Source organism: Dermacentor silvarum, chromosome 8, assembly GCF_013339745.2.
Source record: "Dermacentor silvarum isolate Dsil-2018 chromosome 8, BIME_Dsil_1.4, whole genome shotgun sequence".
Lineage (NCBI taxonomy): Eukaryota > Metazoa > Arthropoda > Arachnida > Ixodida > Ixodidae > Dermacentor > Dermacentor silvarum.
Window position 1 is genome coordinate 122,875,382 of NC_051161.1, and position 26,826 is coordinate 122,902,207.

The 26,826-nt window shown below is 47.6% G+C and overlaps 1 long non-coding RNA gene across 2 annotated transcripts; it reads right to left on the reverse strand.

Moving 5' to 3' along the window:
- LOC125947344 (uncharacterized) lies at nucleotides 1–26,826 on the reverse strand. 2 transcript variants are annotated; one of them, XR_007468204.1, is made up of 4 exons: nucleotides 26,671–26,826; nucleotides 24,396–24,736; nucleotides 11,377–11,509; nucleotides 1–1,735 (listed from the first exon to the last, which is right to left on the reverse strand). It is a non-coding gene; the product is annotated as an uncharacterized LOC125947344 (long non-coding RNA). The 2 variants fall into 2 exon arrangements; XR_007468205.1 differs by lacking the exon at nucleotides 24,396–24,736 and having other exon boundaries at nucleotides 198–1,735; nucleotides 26,326–26,811.

Here is a 26,826-nt window from a genome sequence, read left to right on the forward strand (position 1 = left end):
TGTGCCCAGTGCGTGCGTGATTGCACACGTCACGTGGTCACAGAAAGGCGCTCGTGCCACGGCTCGCGCATTCGTCGTCGTCTTCTTCCACAGCTGGTAGGCTTTCGCCTTCACATTTTACGAACGTGTAAAGCTTGCTTACTTGCTTAGTTTTTGTGCTCTGTTGCCCACGAGGTGTGTGCTCTGATGCGACCTTGAAATAAACTGAGCAATAAATTGTGAGGAGATGGAATGCTGTTTTTTATTTTTATATTCAATGCTAGCAATTGCAATCTGGCGAGCACACATCGGACACACGATTTCACAGCAAATGACATGTTGCCAAAACAATCCCCTCTGGTGCACGTTAATGAAGCTATCTCTCTATTCAATAGAAAAACAGGTTTCAAATTTCGTGGTTGCGAAAACATATAGATGCTTTTTAATACCTAAGTGCGTATGTCGTTGTTATGCGACAATTTGCACAACAGCTCCGCTGTCTGAGGTCATATTTGTCATGCATGCCGAGGAGGTTCCAGGACTTACGTGGCGTATTAACTTTATAAGTCATTTTTATGGTACAACAGACTAAATATTGTCCTTTTGCACCAGTTGAAGGTTCATGAACGTTACCCGAATGCACCGACAATGAGCACTATTACTTGTATTCTAGCACCATTGAAATTCAGTTGCAGAAAACTACCGTGAGCTCAGCAAACGAAGCAGAACAACAAAAATCTTTATTGCGCGACAGCTTAAGCGGGGGCGTTTCTTGAATTTTTCCAATAATACAAATTTTTCCAAAAGCTAGCTGAATAAAAATGGCCTCTTTTTATTTCAAATCAGGGTACGAGCATTTTGAGATGCGCCAATGGCAGAATAATGACAAGAACTGTCACTCTACTTTTCACAATTTCGCCATGCTGTTAATGAATGTGGTATGCACGTAAGCATTAAATATCCTTTTGCCTTGTGCAGAAACAAGGTCACGTGACAGGAAATGAGACCTAGCTTTTCCCCCGTTTAAATTTTACGGGAAAGAGAACTCGACGCCGGCGGCGATTTAAAAGACGTCGTCCCCGAAAGCTAGAAGCACGTGCACGCGACAATGCCTTTCTTAACGTTTTTTTTTTTTTTCGCAGCATACTGGTAGCGCCTTGGCAACTCACTTTCTGTTTTAATGACAAAGCTGCACAAACAAAGTGTACGTTGACCTTCATGTCAGCCGTCTCTCCTTTACGAATAGATAATATAACCACCATTGGGAACGTGAACGGAAAATCATTATTTATCTTCATGCGCGTAACCTATAGCTGCGTAATGCCAGTCGCTAAGCGTGTTCCATCTCCGGAACGTCCGAGTTTGAATGAACGCCCGCTTCACATATACATCGCGTCAAAGACAACAAAGTGCGCCCCAGCTTCATTTGTATAGGTATTTCATTTTATGCTGTGGCTACGCTTGTGTGAACGTGCTCCAGATCTCTGCTTGATTCGCTCTCAAACGATTTGGGATGGAGTCCTCAACAGCACTGATCGAAGAGGGGTGACGAGGAGGAAGAGTTCACTGGTCGTCGTTGAGAGGTGGGTCCGACTTGAAATACTCCAGGTTGGCATAGATGAGCAGGTTGATGCCGATCACGGCAATAACGATAGCCACCTTGATGGCCAGGGAGAGGGTCCTGCGCGGCCGCTCTTCGGTCAGCGCGCTCACGTGGTTGCCGCTGCTGCCCGGTGCGTCTATCCGTGCCGAGCCCCTGCGATTCAATCAGTCAATCAATCAATCAATCAATCAACCAACCAACCAACCAACCTATCTATCTATCTATCTATCTATCTATCTATCTATCTATCTATCTATCTATCTATCTATCTATCTATCTATCTATCTATCTATCTATCTATCTATCTATCTATCTATATGTTTATTGCAGTTCCTAGAAAACTGAGGGTTGCGAAAAAGAAAAGCTGCGTCGCAGTGCCGCTTGAATGGCCTTGCCCCTCAGGGAAGTGTTTGGCGAAGAAAATAATATATGTGCAACACAGGGCTTAGAAATACACACAATTGAGCACAATAACAATCAAAAAGAACGCACAGTTATCTACGAAAAAGATTCAAGGGGCACTCAGTTATCCCTACGTGCATGCATGCGAAAGCATTGCGACCATCGCGCGATGCTTGGACATTATGCCGCAATGCAAGGTCATGAGTTCGACTCCCACCTAAGGTCGTGGGCTCGAGTGCCCTAATTAACCCTATCTTAATTATCTTCGCCCTAATTAACACCTAGGATCGTGGGTTGGAGTGGCTTAATTACCTTTATCTTAATTAACTGTGCCTTCATTAACTTCGCCTTAATTAACATTAAATAGCATGGGTTCGACTCCCACGAAAGCCCGTTGGTTCGAGTGCCTTAACACCATCTTCATTAACTGTGGCTTAATTAACATCGCCCTAATTATCAGCAATGGTCGTGGGTTGGAGTGACTTAGTTAACTATATCTTAATTAACACCAAAGGTCGAGGGTTCGACTCCCCTCAAAGGTTGAGGGTTCGTAGCCTTACTTAACGCCAAAGGTCCTGGATTCAACTCCCACCAAAGGTCGAAGGTTCGTCGCCTTTTTGTACCATCGTTTGGTCACGGCGCCAACGCCGTATTTTCCGCCTCATGAGCCATTTCATGATTTCGCATAAAAATTGCGTTGGGAAACAATGTGTTCAAGCAAACCACTAAAAGCAACATTAAATTGCTACTCATACCCATCTGACAACTCCGTTCTATCTGATACAATTGAATCTAGCGGAATTCCCTCACGTGACAGAAGCTAGCTCGAGTACCGTCTGGTCCGGAAGCCGCAGCAATATTGATGCATTGCACCTTTGCATAAAGGTCCTCTAGAAAGATCTGAACATGCATTAAACGATGAGATTCTTCGGACACAATCGGAAGACTTGCACAGAGAGATTTCATAGGCGCGTGAAACTCCTCAGAGAAAAAAAAAAAACGCGGAAAGATAATGCTCCACAAATATAGAGAGAACGTCGTCTGCCCTAGCACTCTGTGCACTGCTGGGAAGCGCCACGAAAGGCACTGTGTCATAGCCGGTTTTCTCCGAACGGCGAGCACGCGCAAGTCTGAGTACTGAAGGATCGGTAACCGGCCGAACTAGGCCGAACTAGAACTGTCGCCGCACGAGCCGGCTGCCTCAATAGCAGGCGGATACACCACGCTCTCAGTTGGTTCACACAGTCCTGCACGGCTAATGCGAGAAACACACCACGTTTAATGATATAAAATTATTCCGTGATGCGAACCTTGCGCGCGGAGAAGGCAATTGAAGAAAGTGCTAACGTGCCGGCGGCGCTTTACGGCTAGAGTCGTACGGATGTAAACAAAGTTCGGTCAAAATAGTGAATGTAGCGTATGAGCATACACAAGTGCACTAACTGCCAAGCTTCAAAAACAGACAGGAACAGACAAGAGTGCTTAAATGGCACAGTGAAAAGAAATCGGGCAAACTAATTCAAAGGTAAGAAAAAGACACGTCTTTAGCAAAGTTTAACAACTTATGGGTGTTTGTCAACGTAAAGGTAGTGTGGTCGCTAACACGCAGAGAAAGCATCTGATGATGGTGGGATTGATAAAAAAAAAAGATATAGGATTACGCAACAATCTCTTAAAGACAAAAAAAAAGAAAAGAAGAGCAAGATGCGTCTCGGGATATAGAATATGAGCTATAGAACCAGCAGTTTTAGAGGAGGAAGTCAGATAGGCACTACAGCAACTATCCACAAAGAAAACAAGTGTGCCAGGCATGCCCTGTTGAAATCGCTTAGGGGACTGGACCTGAATAAATCAGAAGAATAGACAAAAGACTGAGAAGCGCCTAATATTTTTCTTCTGCAAAAATTTCAGAAAATGTTACAACTATAAGATAATCGCCCTATTCCAATAAGGTAATTCCTAAAAATAATACAGAAAAGGCTAAAGCCACGCTTGGAAAAGGAGAACACGATAGTGCAAAAAGGTGTGATACAAAGAACCACATCGCGACCATGATATCAATGATGGAAACTTGTAAAGAATACGAAAAACCTTTTTATTTCTGGTTGATTGAGTGCATAAATGCATTCTGCTCAGGTAATCACTCCAAGCACTGGTATAAGTTAGAAAATAGGAATTGTTTAAACTATATTTATAAAAACAAGCTTTACATAGAACAACAAGCGCTTCTTAAAACGAATGTTGGTAGCACTGGCTGTTTCATGCCCAAACAGATGTCAGGCAAAGGTTATGATCTCTATATATAACTAGTAATTAAATTATAGAGAGAATATCTATTCAGAAACTTTGAGTTGAAAGAGTGTGAATCTACAGTGTAGACTGGTGGAACAACGGTAAATATCTTAAGGTGACACAGGCATACACAACGCCGACACATACGCCGACACAACTTTAGTGGCTGGAAGCACAAATGACAGAAGAGCTCTAGTTTTCAAGGTGAACAGAGACAGTGAAAATTGGCTCTTTTCCTAATATAATAACAATATATAAAAAATAGCCCAACCTAAATTGCAGCTGTACAAAAAACCACATCGCGACCATGATAATCTGGAAATAGGACTCTGAAAAAGAGTTCAATCATGTTCAAGAACTTGTTTCAAGCAGATCTCATTGGTGTTAATATATTTATGGGGTCACTTTTTGTTATTAATATTTAAAAGGATAAATTTTAAGACCAAGTGGACATTTCTAAAGAACATGAAAAATCGAAATGTTCAATTAGAAACTAAAGCACAGCTGCTTAATATCCTAATTTTTCCTGCGGTGATGTATGGGTGTAAGCTGTGGACAATGCAGAATTATGAAAGGAAGAATTTCGATTCCTTCTACTTCTGGGGCTGGCGTAGTCTTGAGAATTCCGTGGACTGCCAAACTAGCCAATCATTCGGTACTCGAGCGCTCCCCTGAAGCAAAAGTCATGAAAAGAAAACGTTCTTTTTCCCATGTCATGCGGGATGCCGGTTCAATTAAACCTAAATTAACGCTGGCTAAACTTGAAGGTTAGAAAAAACCGGGTCGCCAGTGCCCGAAACGCTTAGATTAGATTCTTCAGGCGATGGACACGTCTCAATCAGCTTAAAAGCTTGTTTCAAGCAGATCTCAATGGCGTTCATCTATTTATGGTGTCACTTTTATAGGATTCAAAGCGACTCGTTGTTGATTAACAACAACATACCTACGAGAAACAAATTGCAACAACGAACAGCTACAAGAAACTAGGAAACAAACAGAGTGGCACGAACGAACAGACAGGGTAAAGAAATTTACGAGATGCGGATTCCGCAGAAACGCCCAATGTGACCCCAGTTTTGGCTTGCGGCCATTAAAACAGCACTGGTCGCAAAAACTAGCACACATAGCATATGTTAAATCTAGGTTGCATGCATAACTTGTGGAAATATTCTGCTTCTCAGATCCCACCTCCTGCAAATGTTTGACCCTACATACACGTACGCGTACCACGTGATATGTAAGCGAATGAATAGTAAAACAAAGTCCCAGTTTTGCCCAGAAGGCGAAGCATCGATTGCGACAGCAAATTAGTGGACAACATACTAAGTCATGATAGTAGTTCATGGGCCATAAAAACACAAGCAAACATGAACACAGCTCACTCGATGACCGCGGAAACTCGCTGTCAAAACGCTGGAGTGAGAAAGCGCGACCGCAGCAGTGAGCGAATTGACCTTCGGGCTGCGTCTCGCATTAACGCGAACTAAGCTGCGAAAATACAGCGCATAGTGGGCTGTGTCCCCGGCGAAGATGGCTTTCAAGATACAGCGGCAAGTAGGGGCGCGCGCGGCCGCGAAGGGCCGCCCCACAATAGAACCCCCCTCCCCCTTCTCGCCTCCACTCCTTATATCCTCCCTCCGGAGCGTTGCGCGCGACGGAAGACGGCGTGCTTCCTTCCTGCGTTCCTCCCTTGCGTGCGCGAGATTGAGCCGCGATCGTCGGCTAACCCTCGCACGCTGGTTTGTTGTTGAGTACTCCGGAGAAGACTCCCCGCGGTAGCTTAGTGAATATGAGCTTGCGGGCACGGGTTCGATCTAGGCTGCGGCGGCCGCATTAGGTAAGGGCGAGATTTAAATGCACAATATATATGTATAGATATATCGAGTGTGAGCGCAACACATACCTGAGTTTCACCGCCATTCATTGTACATCTTCCTCATCTGTACATATCATCATGAGCTCGGCTGGAATAACGCAGTTGACTTGAAGGCAGCTCTCCAGTGCCTGCTGTCCCCTTTCAACCACGGACCTAACGCAAAATTAGTCGCAGACATCCGACTACTTCACCATCACGCAACCGACAAGGGGCACATCATCATCTACCAGTGGATACCGGGTCACTGCGGAATTTCGGGAAATCATAGTGCGGATGACGCACTATGATCGGCCCACGATGGCGCCCCTATTGTATCAATACCACTGTCGAGAATAGACGCAGCCACAAAACTTCGTTTCCTCGCACGCGAGCTTACGCAGACTCTGTGGAACACCAGTGATTTCAGCAACGCATGCCTCCACAGATTGGATCGACGTCTGCAACTCCATCTTCCACCAGCGTTACCACGAGCGGAAGCAACACTTCTGTGCCGCCTGTGGCTCGGCGTGGCATTCACGAACGCCTATTCCTTCCGCATTGGAATGGCTGAAAGCCCTGCTTGCGACAAGCGTGGCTGCGAGGAGGCAATCAAGCACCTCCTCTGTGACTGTCCCCTCTACAATGTGGCAAGAAAAGTGCTCGCGACTGCGCTTGAAAAACTGGACAATCGCCCCCTCACAGAGCAAAAAGTTTTAGGACACTGGTCTAGACGGGCTTCGGCACTCAAGACCTTAAAGGCTCTGCTGAAATTCTTAAGGGCTTGTGAATTGTGCGACCGGCTTTGAACGTTGTAGCGCGTAGGGTCGCGTTATTGCGCGAATTTTATTACTTAAGTTTTTTTATTTCTTTCTTGTATCACCTTTTATTCCCTCTACCCCTTTCCCCAGTAGAATGTAGCAAGCCGGTATTTACAATGGCTAACCTCCTTGTCTTTCTTTCCTTTTCTTTCTCTCTCTCTCTCTCTTATAAATGGTCTTTACGTTCCCCAGGACCTCTTGCACGTTGTCATTGAAGCTCTGCTCCGCGTACTGCCCGACCCATTTGCTATTACTGTAGCGATCGAGGGCACATCTCCCGACTTTGTCGAAGGCATCAACAGGATGAGCAACGTGGCTATGCGCCTGAGGAACGTACAGGCGTGCGTCCAGCAAAGGGCTATCAGCGCACGTCCTATCGCTCTTCCTATCACCGGTCACCTTCTCCTCCCTGCCTTGCTGATATGGCTGTGAATTCTCGTGAATCTCGCCGCAGGTGACCTGTTCCACGTCGTCGTTCAGTGTCGCCTCTGCGGCGCGCTTCTAATGTCACGAACGTCCACTCGGAAAACTCCTCGATGCAGTTTTAGGAGGGGAAACTGCATCCTCCAGAGCGACTGTCGAACTTGTTTTCAGTGTTTGTAGAAGGGGTACGCGTCGAAGCTCGTATTGACGCAGGCGCTGCCGTTTCGATTATTCGTGCCGACTTTATTTTCCGCTTCTCAAAAATGGCCACGCCATAGCGACCAACGCTATTATTCATCCAATCGCGTAGTTTGTGTCTCCTTAGACGGAATTCGTCCCCACGTTGTTTTTGCGGTATTTCGTGAGTGTACCCACGAACTCATTTTGGGGTGGGACTTCTTATCTCCTGCGTCCGCTTTTATCTCGTGTCGTCAGCGCCTTATACAACTGGATGCCACCGGCTATTCTCTCCCTAACCATGAAGAACGAATTCGCCTCGTCACCTCCTCCACCTACGTTCTTTGACCATCTAGAGAAGAGATTATAAGTGTCAACTCCAGCAACATTGTGCATGGTGACGTACTCATTCTACCTTACGGCCATACCCTATACCTCGAGGGATTCTGATTGCACCTGGCCTTATTCGCTTCTCTGAGGGGCCTGCATTGCTTACCGCCTTAAATCAAACTCCCACACTCCAACGTTGCCCCGTGGATCAACTTTCACTTGCGCTGTTGACACTCATCCCGTTCAGTTCTCGCCCTTTCGTCACTGCCACCAGAGTCAAGATCGCCGCCGAGCAATGCCTGTGCCCACCATTGTCGGCAACCATAGGCCCTGACCTGACAGCTGCCCAGAGTCAAGATCTCCTCGCCCTATTGAACAAACACCGTTCCTTGTTGTACGTCAATTCGCCCGTCCTCAGTATGACTACCGCCGCTACTCATCGCATGGAGACTGACGGCTCCCGCATTGTTCACCGGTGCACATATCATGCGTCTCTTATAGAAGACCATATCACCGAGGAAAACGTATCAAACATGCTTCGACGAAATATCATACGTCCTTCCTCAACTCCCTGGTCCTCCCCAATTGTTCTAGTGGTGAAGAAAGACGGTTCAGTGTGCTTTTGTGTTGATTACAGTGCGCTAGAAAAAATTACGCGCAAAGATCACGCGACACCTCCGCCTCGGATCTTCGATGCATTAGATTCGCTACACGGCTCCGAATATTTTTCTAGCCTTGACTTTAGATCAGAATACAATCAAATATCGATGTCTGAACCGATGAACTCTACGAGTATAATGTGACGCCTTTTGGACTCTGCAGTGCGCCTGCCAACGCATGATCGATAATGTCTTGCGGGGTTTGAAACGGAGAACCTGTCTGTGTTATCTCGACGACATTGTAGCGTTTTCAACCACGTTCTCAGAACATTTGCAACGTGTTCATGAAGTCCTTGCATGTCTTGAAAACGCTGATTTACGTCAACACAAGAAAAAATGCAGTTTCGCCAGCAAGACCATCAAAGTTCTGGGGCACTTACTCAGCAAACAAGGTATTCGACCGGACCCTGAGAAGCCTGCCGCCGTCCTCGAATTTCGCCGTCCGCTGCGTCAAAAAGACCTGCGAAGTTATCTCAGACTTGCTTCTTTCCGGCACTTCATACGCAACTTCGCTGCACTTGCGTCCCCACTCCATCAACTCCTTGCATGTAAAGCGACCTTTGTTTGGTCCGACGAATGTGAACTTGCTTTCCTGCCTTTGAAACATGACCTGACGTCAGACGCTGTGCTGTGCCACTTCGATCCGAGCGCGCCCACCGTCCTTCACACTGTCGCTAGCAGTCATGGACTCGGTGCCGTTCTACGGCAACGTGACAACACCTTCCGCGAACGAGAAATTGCTTACGCTAGTCGTACTCTAACCGCTGCAGAGAAGAATTACACCATAACCGAGCAGGAGTACCTTGCTGCTGTTTAGGCAGTGCAAAAATGTCGTCCATATCTTCACGGCCACCATTTTACAGCCGTTACTGACCATAACGCATTGCGATGGCTTTCATCGCTAAAGAACTTATCGGGTCGCCTCGGTCGCTGGGTGCTTCGCTTGCAGGAGTACAATTTCGATGCCACCGACAGGTCTGGAAGGAAGCATCAAGACGCCGATGCTCAATCTCGCCACCCTCCGCCGAACCACGATGACTCACCATCGCCTCTTCGTACTCTCGTACATCCCGAGTCCTCTTCATCGGATTTCGCCACCGCAACGCTGGATTGGCTAAGACCCGACAGCCAATTTGTCTTTGTCTGCACCTCCAAACGCCCGACTTCGTCGACAACTTGATCAGTTCAAGCTGTACGGTGAGCTTTACATCGCTACATTTATCACGTCGATGTCAACAAATAGGTCCCGATCGTACCCCGTTCTCTGCAACGTGAGATGCTGGAAGCCTTTCACGATCATGCGACGGCTGGTCATCTAGGCTACCACGAGACTTACGACAGAACCCATGACCTTTGGTGTTAATGAAGACGAAGTTATTTCAGGCACCTTTAATTAAGATAGAGTTAAGGCACATTGAACCCACGACCTCTGGCGGGAGTCGAACCCACGACCTTTGGTGGAAGTCGAATCCTATACTTTTGGCGGGAGTCGAACTCTCCCCATCTTTGGTGGTAATTAAGGCGAAGTGAATTCAGTCACAGGTAATTAAGACAGAGTAAGGCACTCAAACCCACGACCTTTCGTGGGAGCCAAACCCTAGACCTTTAATGATAGTCAAACCCACCGCCTTTGGTGGTAATTAAGGCAAAGGTAATTAGGACACAAGTAATTATAGAGTTAATTGAGGCACTTGAACCCACGACCTTTGGTTGGAATTTAACCGTCGACCATAGGTGGGAGTCGAACCTCCGACCTTTGGTGCTAATGAACGCGGAGGTAATTAAGACACAGTTTATTAGGATAGAGTTAATTAAGGCGCTCGAACCCACAACCTAGAGTGGGAGTCGAACCCTCAACCTTTGGGATTAAGAGGGATGCCTAAGCGAAGTTCACCAAGCGAATTTAGGGGGTGGATAAGCGAATTAAGAGTATGAGTAAGCGAATTACGAGGGATGACTAAGCGAAGTAGGTAAGCGAATTAAGGGGGACGTGTACGTCATGTGTCGGTCTTTATTCGACACTTGGGCTTTCGCCTTCAAGTCGCCTTAGCGGTAACATAAGAGACCCTGGGAGTTTTTTATTTGCATTCATACAACAATGCTGCTAAACTCACACGAGATCATAGCAGGGAAGTTCCTTGATTACGGACGACTTCCTCACTTCATGCGCTGAGCCTGTGCCTCAACAGCAATTAATTTATTTAAAGAACCCCATCACATGGGGGTACAGGGCATAAAAATCAAAAGAACTGAAGTACAATTAAGCCAGGCATATAAGTATAAGTCAGTAAATAATACAAGCATATTATATGCAGGCAACGTAGGTGCATCGAAAATACAACTAAAGCTGAATATATACAAGTGGAATGCACACATGCACATGACATGTATGGCAACATAATACGCACTATAAAAGCCTGAATATCACCCCTGAACATAGGTACATGTTTATACTTACTTATTTTATTAGACATTATTTAACTCTTGTATGTTCAGTGTTCGCATTTGAGGCAGTTTCACGCGGGAGGCTGTTCCAATCATTAACAGCAAGATGTAAAAAAAAGTACCATGATCTCGGTGCGTGCAAGTGGAGGTTGCACGTTAAAATCTATCTTGCGTCTCTGCTTTGTAATGTGTCCAGATCGAGAGATTGTTAAATGGTTAAAATGCTTGCATATGTGGACTTGTGTCAAGAAATAAAACGAACTTCTTTATTTTGCAACCAATACCGAGAGACTGCAATGACAATCCAAGCTCCAAAATTACCCACCGGCCTGCACCGAAATTATTAGAGATAATGTTTCCTTTAAAAAGGCTGCATATTGCGGCGAAGGTTACCTTGTCGTCCTTGCTCGCAGTGCCATATTCCCTTCGTGGTCAGCCTTGCGGGGTGGGTGGCCGGACTTCGGACGGCAGTGTCCTGTGGCCTACGGTCTTCTGGCACTGCGCGGCGAACAGACTGGATCTGGTTCTGCGGAGACAGCCGAGAAAGCGGAGAAATGGTAAAGATAGCTTAGACATTTCATATTACTTTCTCTCGTAATATAATGAAAGTGGAGCGAAATCTGCTGCTGACGGCAGCCAATCAAGTGCGCGAGCACATCCACTTGCCCCACTCTCGAGCGTAGTCTGGAACGATACAACGCTTGAGAATGATAGGAAAAAACTTCAGTGGCGATCTAGCGGTGAACGTGAGAGAAACGCGTTAGCATTACGTCGCACCACGTTTATGTCCAAGATCAGTGATTTAAACTGCGTACTCCTAATTGGAAAGTTTTCTCCAGGAGCTCAATAGACACACGTCCTCCCTCTTCAAGGAGCGAAGTCAGTTGCACTACATAACTGAACTGGAATGCTTACATTAAATACATAGCATCAGCAGCATTATATAAATTACGGTTACTGAGGCACCGTTTGAAACATTCTACAAGAAAAAAAAAACAAAGCTTGTCGCTTACATATCATTAGTAAGACCGTTACTTGAATATGCTGGTGTAGTTTGGGACCCGTTCTCTAAGAAAAATACTGCCCTTATCGAAAGCACACAGAGAAAAGCACTTCGTTTCATTTTTAATACCTACAACCGTAATATATCTGTTAGTGAACTCCGAATTCAATTAGGTCTTCCAACACTCGGTTCACGCCGTGAATTGCATCGATTAAAAAATGATGTACAAGATTGTGAGCCATCAGACAAAAGTGGAATTTTATACGTACATGCAGTTAAACAAATCAAGACACAGCGACATAAGCACGAAAAGACTCTAAGATTCTAATGCCCCAAAAAAGATTCTAATGCTCCAGTGATTCTTATTAGAAAAGAATTAGAAAAGATTTTAATGCTCCAGAAGAAAAGATTCTAATGCCCCAGTGACGAATTTCGGCATACCGGATTTCGTTTTTCCCATGAACTATCGCAGAGCGGCAGGAAGTTACAAATTTAGCTAGCATTGAATCATTTTTAGCGGCCCTGCCTGTCCATGCGTGATCTATCAGATTTGCTGCATCGATTTCTTTGTGTCATATCAGCGGCGCACACTATGTGGTTTTATTACTGTCGTGTCTATATATTTTTTCAGTACACTTGGTGCCCACTAATTCCTGCAGCTCTTCCCATTTTATCTAGTGTACCGTTATCATTGAATCTTTGCCCTTTGTTATGCGCACGTATTTTCATATTGTTATTTGAAAGTCATCTCGACTTTGTGCTCCAAAACCTTCTTGATTTTTTCTTTCTGCTTGTTGCTCTTTGTATTTAGATTTTTTCTTCTCTTTTTGCTCTTTTGTTTTGCAATGTATGCACCTGTACCTAATTTAGTGTTAGTACTCCATTGTTAACCACTCCTACCCTGACTGCCACAAGGCAGCTGGCAGTATTGTACAAATAATATATATATATATATATATATATTCACATACAAAATTAAAAAAACATGCTGTTTTATGTGCCAAAACCACCATCTGATTATGAGGCACGCCCTAGTGGGGGACTCCAGAGCAATTTGGACCTCCAGGGATTCGTTAACATGCACCTAAATCGAAGTACACGTGTGTTTTCTTCATTTAGCCCATTGAAATGCGGCCGCCGTGGCCGGGATTCGATCCCGCGACCACTCAGACATACACGTTCTTCTAAACTCTTCCATCCCCTCACTACCTCTACCCTGTGACCCACTTCCCACTTCCCACTTCACATACACATTTATTGAGATAGCCATTATATGCACACTCCAGTCGCATTTCTGCAGTAGCCGTCAGGTTCCGTATAAAGTCCGAGGGCGACAACATCATCGCCGTGCGCTTATGCTGTATGTGTGAGCGAAAACGTGCGAGGGTGAGCCTGCGATCGCGGCTCCATCTCGCGCACGCATGGGAGGGAAGCGGGAAGGAAGCGCGCCGTCTTCCGTCGCGCGCAACGCTCTGGCGGGAGGATAGGGAGGGGTGGGCGCTCTACTCCGGGTGGCCCGAGCGGCAGCGTGCGCACCCACCGGGACATCTTGAAAGCCATCTACGACGGGGACAGAGTCCGCCGCGAGCTGCGTTTTCGCGTCTTAGTTCGCGCTGATGCGAGACGCGGCACGAATGTCACTTCGCTGACTGCTAGCGTGCTTCCTCACTCTAGCGTACTGACAGTGAGTTTCCGCGGTCATTGAGTGAGATGTACTCATGTTTGCATGTGCGCGCGTGCCATCATGCTTTTATTGCGTTGGCAATTATATGGACACACCAAGCGCATTCTGCTGTCGATGTCGCCGTGGTCGTGGACGTCGCTGTGAGGTTCCGTATATAGTCCTAACACGGTAACATTGTCGCCGCTCGCCGTACGCTGTATGTGCGCGTGAAAGCTTGCGAGGGTAAGCCGACAATAGCGGCTCAATCTCGCGCGCGTGAGGGAGAAAGGCGGGATAAGAAGCGCGCTTCACAAGAAGCACTTCTTCTGTCGCGCGCGACGCACGGGAGGGGGCGAGAAAGAGGGAGGGGTGGCGTTCTAGACCGGCGGCGGCTGCTTACGGCGCGGCCGCGCGGCCGCCATATCTTGAAAGCGATCTGCCAGGAGGAAAAAGTGCGCGCTGGCGCGAGCCTTGTCTTCAAAGCGATCTGCGATGTGGACAATATGGAACTAGTGCCAGTAGCTTCGTATGCGCTGTGCTTTCGACGTTGAGTTCGCGTTGAAGCGAGGGATGGCACGAAGCTCAATTGGCTCACAGCTGCTGCCACGCCTCCTCACTCCAGCGCTTTGACGGCGAGTTTTTGCGGTCATCGATCGAGATGTGTTCATGTTTACCTCTGCACGCGTTACACCGTGTTCGTTAATTTAGTTAGTAAGCGAATGTTTACAATTTTATACGGCCAATGAAACTACTATCCTTAGTTTGTATAGTTGTCTACTAATTTGCTATCGCAATCGATGCTTTGCATTTCGGGCGAAACTGCGATTTTTTTATAGTGTAGCCAGGAGAACTTTGATATGATTCATTAAGCAACTTTTACGTACCGGGTGTTTCAGCGAACACTTTAAAAATTTTTAAAGGCTGCTTGTGGCAGATAGCACAGTTCTAGTTCATGAGCTGGTCTACTCGAAGAGTCGAACATTACTTCCACAAAAAATTGAAATGCAGAATCTAGTAATTAACAAAAAATTCCCTAATTATCTTCCTAAATATTTACCGTATGGCCCATATTGCAATTCACAAATTCTAGCCGTGGACTTCGCATGGCGGATCCACTTGGAACGACTTTTCAGGATGACATCAGTTTCGAGATATGAATTCCCGAACTTTGCGGGGAAATGCATTGACGGTCCAGTTGCTCTTGTGCTTCAATGCATAAAACGAACTCTGAAACACTCGTTTCCGGCACCTAAGTGCACGTTACAAGTGCCCGGCTGTCTCTCAAAGCATACGTGTTGCGTTGCGCCTAACAATACCATTGAATCCCATCATTTTCACCAATACATTTCATCAATGAATGCCATCAGTAAATCCCACCCATCAATCAAGCAACCACAAGGTTGCGAGAAAGCAATCGATGCGACCGCTATTTGTGGCGTACAGATCGTAGCTCCCTGTATCAAATATTTCGCGTCTCCATTTCGCTGCCGCTGGCTGAGTGCTCGAGTGATGGTTCAGGCTAATTCAAGACGGTTGATGTAGAGTGTGGACTGCAATACTGTTTCCAAGATTTTTGTCCTGTGATGTATCGACAATGTCGAAAGCACATGCGTGTAACACACAATGCGCCATGGGAGACGCTATAGCTAACGATGGATGTCGGCTCTCGCGGGACGCCTTTACTTTGGAGTAAAACTTTGACTGAAACTTACGCATAAGAATGACAAAAAAAGCGGAAGCTACATTGATGAGGTAACTCGACCCATATTAGTGCAATAAAATAACAGCTCACTTAGAATATAACAGCACAACCACTAAGCTCGGAATCACGGCATGGAATCACGCGACACACTGGATCCCGTGACGCAAGATACAATTTGTCAGTACTCTCCAAGAAGTGACAATGATGAAATACCTCACTGTACTAGAGGCATATATTTCACAAAGATTCACGCAGGAGAGGTGATCATCGCTAACTTTATATATTTTATTTAGATAAGACAATATATATATTTATATATATAATATATATATATTATAGATAAGACAACATTATATATTTTATTTAGATAAGTTGGTAGGAACCATTAGGAACTCGATTAACTCGTTGCTCACGCCCACGTAACACTGACGCACGTTCTGACGAGGGGAAAGTCGCAAACACGAGCGACTTGCACAATTGTTTGTTGTTTCTTTTAATGCGCTACCATTCTTCGGAGACTCACCCAGAAAATCTTTCCGCCGGTATCTCGGTCCGTCCGTAACGCGTAACACGATGCTTTCCATAAAGAAAAACAAAATAAATTCGAATAGAAAAATTCGAAGGAAAATTATCAAAAATTCACCGACGATTACGATACACCCTAATGTAAAATTTGGGTGCAGCAGTATACATGTTTTCATTTCGCAATATATTGGCTGGCGCGGACAACCTATCTCGTGCAGCACGTTGCAAACGGAGCGAAGTGCGGCGCGACGGCCTCGCTGATCGGGAGATCGCGAAAGGGAGCGCGTGGATGACGCGTGGGCGTGATTCACAGCAGGCGCCGCAGACAGATCTCCACTCATGCAGCGTTTTGTTTCCATATATGGTATCATTGGACGCGGTCGCCGCATGCCATCGGTGAACGGACGACGGCGCGTTACTCTGGCGCCATCCCGTAGCGGTCGTCGCCCGTATTGCGTTGCACTACGCTTTTATTATCACGCTTTCGCCATAACCACGGCCACTCGACGAAACGTCCGAGGTGCGGCCTGCCACATCGCCCGAAACCGGTGTGCAAGGCGCTGTGATGTGTAGTGCGCGACACGGTGCGGTGGCAGGAGACTGTGATATGTGTAGTGTGCGACAAGGTTCCGTGCATTTCAGACAACGAGGCAGTGACCGAAGAGAAGGGCGAGTTCGAGAAGCGGCGCCGGGCGAAGGACGACCACCGGACCGGGAGCTGAAGACAGGCCGTCGGGTTCCGGACCCGAGCCTCCACGACTTCACCTGGCCGGGGCCTCCTGCCAGCCAGTTCCCAGACGTCGCCACTCCACCCGACCACGGATGGCTGCCCGAGGTCGATGAACTCGTGAGCCCGCAGGCAGAACGCAAACAGTTGGGCCACGGGCCTGAGTTTGCACCGAGCTGCCTGGCCACGACACCGCCTCCAACTAACTGTCCGGGCCGCCACGCCGCCAGCGTGCCTTCTACAAGCCAGCGCTGCTACGCTCGGGTTTCCTGCCCATCGCTCAGCGACGCCGAAACGTTGGTGAGACGAACGCCGCCTTCTTTCGTCGCCTTGCCGCCACCCTTCCACATGGAACTGTGTTACGCGCGCTATCACCTATGCCAAGCCCTAACTCTGTGTGGTGTTTAACTTGGATTTTTTTTCTTGTGTCCTCCTTTCTATTTATTACTTCTGCTTTTCCCTTAATTTCTCCTACTTTCCATCTTAACGTGTATATTAAATGTCTTGTTCTGCTCTTTAAAACCAACGGCTTCGTCCTTTGATTCGGTCCTCTGAGGCTCTGCCTCAGAGACCTGCCTTCAAACAAGAACCTGCTCATCACAAATTGGCGTCCGCTGGACAGGACGAAGCCGTTTGTTTTTTTCTTTTCTTTTTTGGGTTGTTAGTTTAAGAGCGTAACACAATGGCTAGCCCACGAGAGTTATTGGCTTTAGCGGAGCGCATGGGGCTTGAAGGGGCGGAGTTAAAAGCGTGGTACGACGAGCAGGAGGCGCGAGCGCGAGAAGAGCGGGCTGCAGAACGCGAAGCGAGAAAGCAGCAAATCGAACACGAACAACGTGTGCTGCAGCTTCGTATCAAGGTAGCGGAGGTGGAAAGGGCACGAGCACTGAGAGAGATTCGCGAGCTGGAGTCTCATGCAAGCTCGATCGAGCGAGCGTTTGACACGCGCTCCAGACACGACGTTTTGAAATCTCTCTCCAGTGGCTGCCTCGAACGCCGTCGCGGTCTTTCGTTAGAGTTAGACGCGCAGCGAGGAAGCGAGAATGAAAGTCTGGCGGGCAGCAGAAAGGGTAGTATTGGTCCTAAGATGGGCCGCAGTGAAAACGTAGAGGATTTAGAGAAGGAGCAGGCAGCCATAAATGAGATCGAGGCACGCATGCGCACCCGTGCTAGCAACAGCACGTCACATAAAGAGGCAAAGGTACCTCCAAAAAGCCCGACGCACTGGGCAACAGGGCGCATAGACAGTGACCTCGAGGAGGATGAGGTGAGCAATGAGACGCTCGCACATTCTTCCTGTGTATCGCCCTCAGCGGTGACAAGTGGCCTCACGAAGTTTGGGGACCATTCAGACAGCTTACCTCGAGAAAGGGTAAGCATAGCCGCTCCTAGAGCAGAGACAAGGGAACGTGAAAGTTCCGTATCGGAGGAGATGTGCTTTCGAGCCTCTGGGAGGCAAAGCACTTTTGACAAGGAGCAATCCGCTCCTCTCCTCAGCTCCAATGAGACAGCACAGTGTGGTTCCACTGGGGAACACAATGTGGTCATCTCACAGAGTGATCTCCTAGATGTTAACATAACGTATGTGCATTCCTGCTTATGTAATGAGGAAACAGATCAATCCTCTCTGTCAGCAGAAGCAGAAAGCATTTCCGGTGAAGTGCCGGGTACAGGTTCTGCCGATAGATCAGAACTTCATTCTAACGCACCCAACCCAGTCTCTAAGATATTTCTATCTCAATGCATGCAGCTAAAGGGTTGTGGATCTAGAGTCAATGATGTCCTGGACGAGACTAAAGTGGTTCCAGGGCGGGTGTCCCAAATGCAAAAGAGACGCACGGTTCGTCTCACCTGGGACGCCATTACCTAAGAAGCCGATTGAATAGTCGGTCGCCATCCCGAGATCTTTGACCTTGGACAGAAACATAATTGTTGTGAATAGACAACTTTGTTTTCAACTATAAGTGCTGTATTTGAAGTAGTTTTTGTGAGTTTCAGACTTTACACGCCCCATAAACATTTTATACAGCCCATAAACATTGTTTTCAACTTGTTAATGTTGTTTGATTTGCCCAATGAACTGTGCATGGAACTGGTCAGGGTTAGGTGGTGTACCACCCGCAATGAACGTTATGTTAAACGATGTGTGTGGTGTTTAGAACATATGTGTGAAGAGTGCCGCGCAATGACCGGCAGTTTTTCCTGTGAAAAAACTTGTCCCAAAAAGGGGCTTATGTGATGTGTAGTGCGCGACACGGTGCGGTGGCAGGAGACTGTGATATGTGTAGTGTGCGACAAGGTTCCGTGCATTTCAGACAACGAGGCAGTGACCGAAGAGAAGGGCGAGTTCGAGAAGCGGCGCCGGGCGAAGGACGACCACCGGACCGGGAGCTGAAGACAGGCCGTCGGGTTCCGGACCCGAGCCTCCACGACTTCACCTGGCCGGGGCCTCCTGCCAGCCAGTTCCCAGACGTCGCCACTCCACCCGACCACGGATGGCTGCCCGAGGTCGATGAACTCGTGAGCCCGCAGGCAGAACGCAAACAGTTGGGCCACGGGCCTGAGTTTGCACCGAGCTGCCTGGCCACGACACCGCCTCCAACTAACTGTCCGGGCCGCCACGCCGCCAGCGTGCCTTCTACAAGCCAGCGCTGCTACGCTCGGGTTTCCTGCCCATCGCTCAGCGACGCCGAAACGTTGGTGAGACGAACGCCGCCTTCTTTCGTCGCCTTGCCGCCACCCTTCCACATGGAACTGTGTTACGCGCGCTATCACCTATGCCAAGCCCTAACTCTGTGTGGTGTTTAACTTGGATTTTTTTTCTTGTGTCCTCCTTTCTATTTATTACTTCTGCTTTTCCCTTAATTTCTCCTACTTTCCATCTTAACGTGTATATTAAATGTCTTGTTCTGCTCTTTAAAACCAACGGCTTCGTCCTTTGATTCGGTCCTCTGAGGCTCTGCCTCAGAGACCTGCCTTCAAACAAGAACCTGCTCATCACAGGCGCCTTGTTCTCTGCGCCACCGCAACGGCGTCACTGCTTCGGGACAAGCGCGCGGGTGGGAGCATTCGTTTGGCAGCGTCCGCATGCTTCGCGCAGTAGCCGCGCTTCGCGTTTACATTTTATTGACGCGAGAGTTGTGCTTTTATTGCGATAGCAATTATATGGACACTTCAACGGGATTTCTGCCGTCGTCGTCGCCGTAGCCGTCGTCGTCGCCGTCGCCGTCGCCGTGAGGTTCCATATAGATTCCAAGGGCGATAAAATCGTCGCCGCGTGCCGTATGCGCGAGTAAAAGCGCGCGGGGTACGCGCGCTATCACGCAGAGCCAACGCACGGCAGAAAGCAAACGCGATTGTCGCCCAAAAGGCCGTGGGGGTATGGGGGGGAGGGAGGCTGGGCGACGCTGTGCTATGGCACCAAATGCTTATCTTGCAACCCAGCGCAAGGAGAACTGGCAACGCAATCTCCCACGCGAAAGCAAAAAAAAAAAAAAAAGCGAGGAGGCAGCGCGGGAGGGACGGGGGGAGCAGCTTCTACTCTGCCAACAAATACGCTTGCACTGGCTGTGGTGGCCGTCGCCCGCACCGTCTCTTTATCTCCACCACGGCCGGGCTGCGTATTACAATTTGCGCCCCCGTACAGCGCTCGACCGCTGGCGCCACGCTGCGCCGCTCGCGCGTACCGCGTTTTTAGGTGGTTGCTTTCGCCGAGGGCGCTCGAACGCAATCATATGGTTCGCATGCTTGCCTAGTTTGGAAGTGTTGCTGTATGGCCGAGTGGTTACGGCGCTCGCTTCGGGATTATGTGTACGCGGGTTCGAACCTGCCTTGGCGCGTTTTTTTTAAATCTTAATATCACACTTTTCCTTTTGTTTTCCTCTCTGTTTGCCAGCGCGGTCGTTTGAACCTCGGCGCCACGGCGGAAGCCGTGGTGCCGGGCGCCGACGTGAAGCAGCGGTCGTTGGGGTGTTGCGGAGCGCAGCGTAGCAACACCCCAGATAAAAAAATACTGCTCCAGTCAGGTAGACTGCTCCCTCCCTGATAGTGAGTTTATATTTGGATCATCAAAACAGTGATGCGTTTATTTAGGAATACCACCGATCCCCTAACAGCAGGCTAGTCACCCCCAACCCAGCGTGTTCTCCGTCAACGCCTCCTCCGTTCCAACGGCGGCGGCTAGAAACGTGGTACGCGCGAGCGGCGCAGCGCGGCGCCAGCGGTCGAGTGCTGTACGGGGGCGCAAATAGAAATACGCGGCCGGGCTCGACTGGCGCGCGCACTCGCTTCTTAAGAAGCGAGCGAGCGCGCGCGCCAGTCGAGCCCGGCCATGTCTCCACACGGCTCTGACCGTTATGCGCTGTCCATTCGCCGCTCAGTTTCCTTTGAAGCGATAGACCGCACGATTCTTCGCCCGCTGCAGCGGCCGCGCCAGCGTTTTGACAGTCGTTGTCTGCGGTAATTCAGTGTGATCTATTCATGTTTGCTTGTGCGCGATGACACCACGCTTGTCAATTCAGTTAGAAAGCGAATAAAACTACTCTACTATCCCTACTCCGAATAGCTCTCTACCAATTTGCTATCGCAATTGATGCTTCGCCTTTCGGGCGAAACTGCGACATTTTTTTGTTTCGAAAATATAAAATAAAATTACGATGCTGCTTGCAAGGATATCAGTATACCCAGGAGTCAATATCGGGCCGCTAATAGGCGCACATATGGGTCAGAACGGCGCACCTTTGCCGCTGGTTTTTCAAATACAGTTTAATACTTCTGCCACGGTGCGATGTGCCATGTGAAAATGAATATGCCCAACCCTCTCAGAGGTTATGAAGTATGGCGCACAACAACGCCTCAAGCAAACACCGATCCCTGCGTTTTCTGTGTACTACGCAGAAAAACAGCAGTGGTGTATGCAAGGTAACGTTTAGCATCAACTCACCACTCTCATATTGTAATAATCATTGAAGAAAGAAAACATTCGCCATCAACATCACCGCTAATTATCGTCATTCAAAGCAAACAGCACAGAAAGCTTCGCTAACAACGATCCCACAGTGTGTGGGATCCGCATATTTTCTTTTTCCACCAGTTTTCTATCATTCGGAACCGATCTCTTGGAGAAATTCGCAAAGCCTTCACTAGTACGACCTGCACAGGACAGCCAAGAAGTTGGGCCCGTGTTGTCGTGAATGCGTCATCCTTTATGTGCGCGTCTCGCTTAAGCGGCAAATATGTCCTTGAAGCATCACGATCTTCGCGCCTGGCACGGTACATAAGAGAGCTGATAGAATGCAGTCGTTCTGTAAGCTCTAATTTCTGGACCAAACCCCCGTGAGTATCGGATGGCAACCCGGATGACGGAACTACGCTGGAGCTACTTTTGTTGAGATAAAAGAAAGTAGGCTTCATTGGCCAGGCTTCGTTGTGCTTAGACTTAACTGATATATCATTCCCAAATAACTGGACGCATTGTATACGCAAGCCCAGATTCTGTCCGCACACGATTTCAGGATGATATACTGCTTTAATATTACAAAATTACAATGAAAGTGTTACTTTATTAGGAGAAGATACATATAAAATAATGACATGGTTTGAGAGCAACAATATATTCGTCAACAAAGAAAAAAACTGTTATTCTGCTTTCATAGCCCTCACATAAAATATCAACTAACGAAACATTGATGTTTGCATGGCGATCGCTGCATTAGGTGCTGCTGCCAAAGTATGTAGTATACTACTAAACAAGGAACCTTGGTATTATTTTTGACGAATATTTCTCATCTTTGTATCGAATACAACATGCAGCTAAAGGACTCCGACCAGTGTGAACAGTAATGTACAAACTCAGATCAGTATGTGATCTTAGGCTGTATTAAGGTATGGCGTTAGGGTCTATGCACTACCTTCGCCATCTAAGATAAATGTATTAAATACAATATTACGGAAAATAACGAATAACATAAAACCAACAATCACGATATTAGCCACAGTGAGTTGATGGAAGAACATGTCATAATCGACACTAAACAACTTGTTCTTTCGACAGTACCCACGAGGCATTATTTTGATGAATCTTAAAAAAAAACGTATAAATACTCGTAACTGTGCAAGACCTTCGTTCGGCCTAAGCCGTTCGCGAACGATGGTGAAATAACGAGATACTTTTATGTACCATTCTACTTTAATAAAATGCCAGAAGTTTCGAACGTATCCTTACTCCTGAAATATAAAGATTTTGTACACCGCAACCGTTCTGACAAGCGACTGGGAATAATCACAGAAAACGATGGGACGGAAGTTTTACTACCGACGTTTCGCCAACTATTCTACAACACAGAATAAGGCCCTGTGTTTTTCTGTATATGTCTGTAGTGACTTCGTTATTTCTACAAAACACCTAACTACTGTATCAGATGGAATGGAGCGTTGTGCTGTGCATATAACATTTTGCCTGCATCAACGTGTCATTGCTTGCACTATACTGCTTGTGCAGGAGCAACGTTTAGAAATTATCCGAGTGGTGGAGAAAAGGGGAAAGAAAAGAAAATGAAAAAAGAACCAAATCCTGTGCTTCTATTATGCCAAACTGAGGGAAATATAGAGTGATTCGCATAAAAACATTGATACTTTTGCTGACTTCAGGTTACATGTTAGTGGCCCATAAATAAATTATCTACTGTACCTAGTTTCCTTATTGTTACCTTTGTTCGTAGAACACAAAAGTATGTCACTCACGCCAGCACACTGCCCAGTCCCGCTCAATAGAATCAATGCTTTAGCCGGCGGACGCAATATTCTATTTGTATATGTTACTTTATAATACAGAAAAAAAATGATAAAAAAACAATAAAGATTACCTGCTTTTTGCACATGCACAGAAAATGCTATATTTTTTTCTATACAACCCTTTGGCAACCTTCATATCCCTTTGGGAGAACGTGTTAGCCCTTTTACTTGCGTATCTTCTGTGATAAATTTGTAATTAGTTGAATAGGACATGTTAGGAGGGCAATCGGTCAGGTTTCGGAACATCTTCAACTACGCAAGTAAAAACACACCACGCAAAAAAAAAAATACGCCGTGATAAGATGAGCCATATCATTGTGCTTGTGGTGCATGCCTGTATATATAGAGGCTTAGAAGAACGCAACTTCGCGTTTCGTTATTATTGGCAAACTTGGCAAGGCACACTGCTATTTGCTATATTGAATGATCTGAACCGTATAATGCGACCTAGATGCGAAATTTCAACAAACGGAATGGTAAGCGCAATACCATTTCTCAAAAAAAAAGGGGGGGGGGGATTTCAGGAAAAACCGCACGTCCGACCGTACGAATGCCTGAAACGTAGGCTTACCTGTGATCTAGAGGAACCGAGCACACAGCAAGACGGACGCATGAAGACATAACCCGCCGAGGTGCTAACGCTATAGCGTTGCGATGCTAAGCCCGAGGTCGGGGGTTCGATTCGGGGACGCGGCGGCCACAATCCGACGCCAAGGGGATGCAAAAATGCTCGTATACCATAGAAATGGGTGTACGTTACCAGGTGGACAAAAAAAGAACAAGAAAAAGAAGGTGCGGAGTCCCTCTTCTACATGGTGCCTGATAATTACATCGTAGTTAAGGCTGTAAAACCAGTCAATTTAGTTTAAACATAAAGACGCAGAACGAGACAGCCCTACGTGCATCATTTGGGCCTTTATGCATACCTGACCCAGTGTGCGCTATTCCTTTATAGTCTATGCTATCATAAACTACCAACAAGCCACACTGGTTGACTTACCTTTTAGTCAGTGTCTTTGAAAGCCAAGAAATAAAGCCGGGGAAAACGTAGCGTAGTGCGAGTTTCATGCACCGCTCCGTCGTTAAGACTTTGTGTTCTCTCAGCACGAGGTAAACAACGATGACGGCTCGCTGGCTTCTGGCCGAGACAGTCGGTCAGGATTTTCGTCCGTGCAGTCTCCGCCGTCAGCCACGGCGTCCGGCTTTCCTCATTTGCGGCCTTCGCCGGGCGTCAGATAAGCAATTTTACTCGACCGGAACGACAATGGCACTCGACGACGACGACGACGACGACCAGGAGGACACGGCCGGTTGATCACGCTTCTCTCGCCGCGTGAGCCACTACCGCCGGCCGTCGTTCGAGAAGTGCTTCGCTACTTCGCCGGCAGCCGTGACCTCGAAAGCCGTAGCGACTCTCAGCTTTGTCCATCTAAACGCGTTCGCTGCGTCGAAGTTTGGATTGCATGCGTGCGTCAAAGAAAAAACACGCGAGCGTGATAGGCCGTTGTTTGCACTTACGAAACTGGGAACAAAGCGAGATGTGGGACACGTAAAACATAAATACGAGTGGAGGGATGAAAAGGGGGGGGGCAAGGAAGGGTGCTTCAGTGCGCCCCACTGCGGCTAGTTTCTTTCCGCTTTGAAGTTTAGCCTCGTGCTATGCGGTGTTTAACACCGTAACCTCGTGATGTGCGGGGGAATGCTGCACAGCCACTCAACCACCTCGTCCAGTAAGGAGAGCGATTTAATGAAACCATTCCGGCGTACTTCACGGAGAAACTAGAAAAGTGGGTTGTGGCACGTTCACCATTTCGGCAAGGCGTCTATATATCATTCCTAGTTACGCACTCGACATAATCGTGCGGCGACTACGATGTAGAGCTAGCGACGCGTGGCAGTGGCATTTTGTAGATCAGTTCTGCGGAAATAAACAAGGTACAGGAAGTTTCATGGATGGATGGATGGAAAACTTTGATGAACGTCCTGAGGTACGCGACTCAGCGCGCAGCGGGCCGCTCCCACGTTGGGACAGTCAGGCCATGCCCGCTTGGCAACCTTCATATCCCTTTGGGAGAACGTGTTAGCCCTTTTACTTGCGTATCTTCTGTGATAAATTTGTAATTAGTTGAATAGGACATGTTAGGAGGGCAATCGGTCAGGTTTCGGAACATCTTCAACTACGCAAGTAAAAACACACCACGCAAAAAAAAAAAAAAAATACGCCGTGATAAGATGAGCCATATCATTGTGCTTGTGGTGCATGCCTGTATATATAGAGGCTTAGAAGAACGCAACTTCGCGTTTCGTTATTATTGGCAAACTTGGCAAGGCACACTGCTATTTGCTATATTGAATGATCTGAACCGTATAATGCGACCTAGATGCGAAATTTCAACAAACGGAATGGTAAGCGCAATACCATTTCTCAAAAAAAAAGGGGGGGGGGGATTTCAGGAAAAACCGCACGTCCGACCGTACGAATGCCTGAAACGTAGGCTTACCTGTGATCTAGAGGAACCGAGCACACAGCAAGACGGACGCATGAAGACATAACCCGCCGAGGTGCTAACGCTATAGCGTTGCGATGCTAAGCCCGAGGTCGGGGGTTCGATTCGGGGACGCGGCGGCCACAATCCGACGCCAAGGGGATGCAAAAATGCTCGTATACCATAGAAATGGGTGTACGTTACCAGGTGGACAAAAAAAGAACAAGAAAAAGAAGGTGCGGAGTCCCTCTTCTACATGGTGCCTGATAATTACATCGTAGTTAAGGCTGTAAAACCAGTCAATTTAGTTTAAACATAAAGACGCAGAACGAGACAGCCCTACGTGCATCATTTGGGCCTTTATGCATACCTGACCCAGTGTGCGCTATTCCTTTATAGTCTATGCTATCATAAACTACCAACAAGCCACACTGGTTGACTTACCTTTTAGTCAGTGTCTTTGAAAGCCAAGAAATAAAGCCGGGGAAAACGTAGCGTAGTGCGAGTTTCATGCACCGCTCCGTCGTTAAGACTTTGTGTTCTCTCAGCACGAGGTAAACAACGATGACGGCTCGCTGGCTTCTGGCCGAGACAGTCGGTCAGGATTTTCGTCCGTGCAGTCTCCGCCGTCAGCCACGGCGTCCGGCTTTCCTCATTTGCGGCCTTCGCCGGGCGTCAGATAAGCAATTTTACTCGACCGGAACGACAATGGCACTCGACGACGACGACGACGACGACCAGGAGGACACGGCCGGTTGATCACGCTTCTCTCGCCGCGTGAGCCACTACCGCCGGCCGTCGTTCGAGAAGTGCTTCGCTACTTCGCCGGCAGCCGTGACCTCGAAAGCCGTAGCGACTCTCAGCTTTGTCCATCTAAACGCGTTCGCTGCGTCGAAGTTTGGATTGCATGCGTGCGTCAAAGAAAAAACACGCGAGCGTGATAGG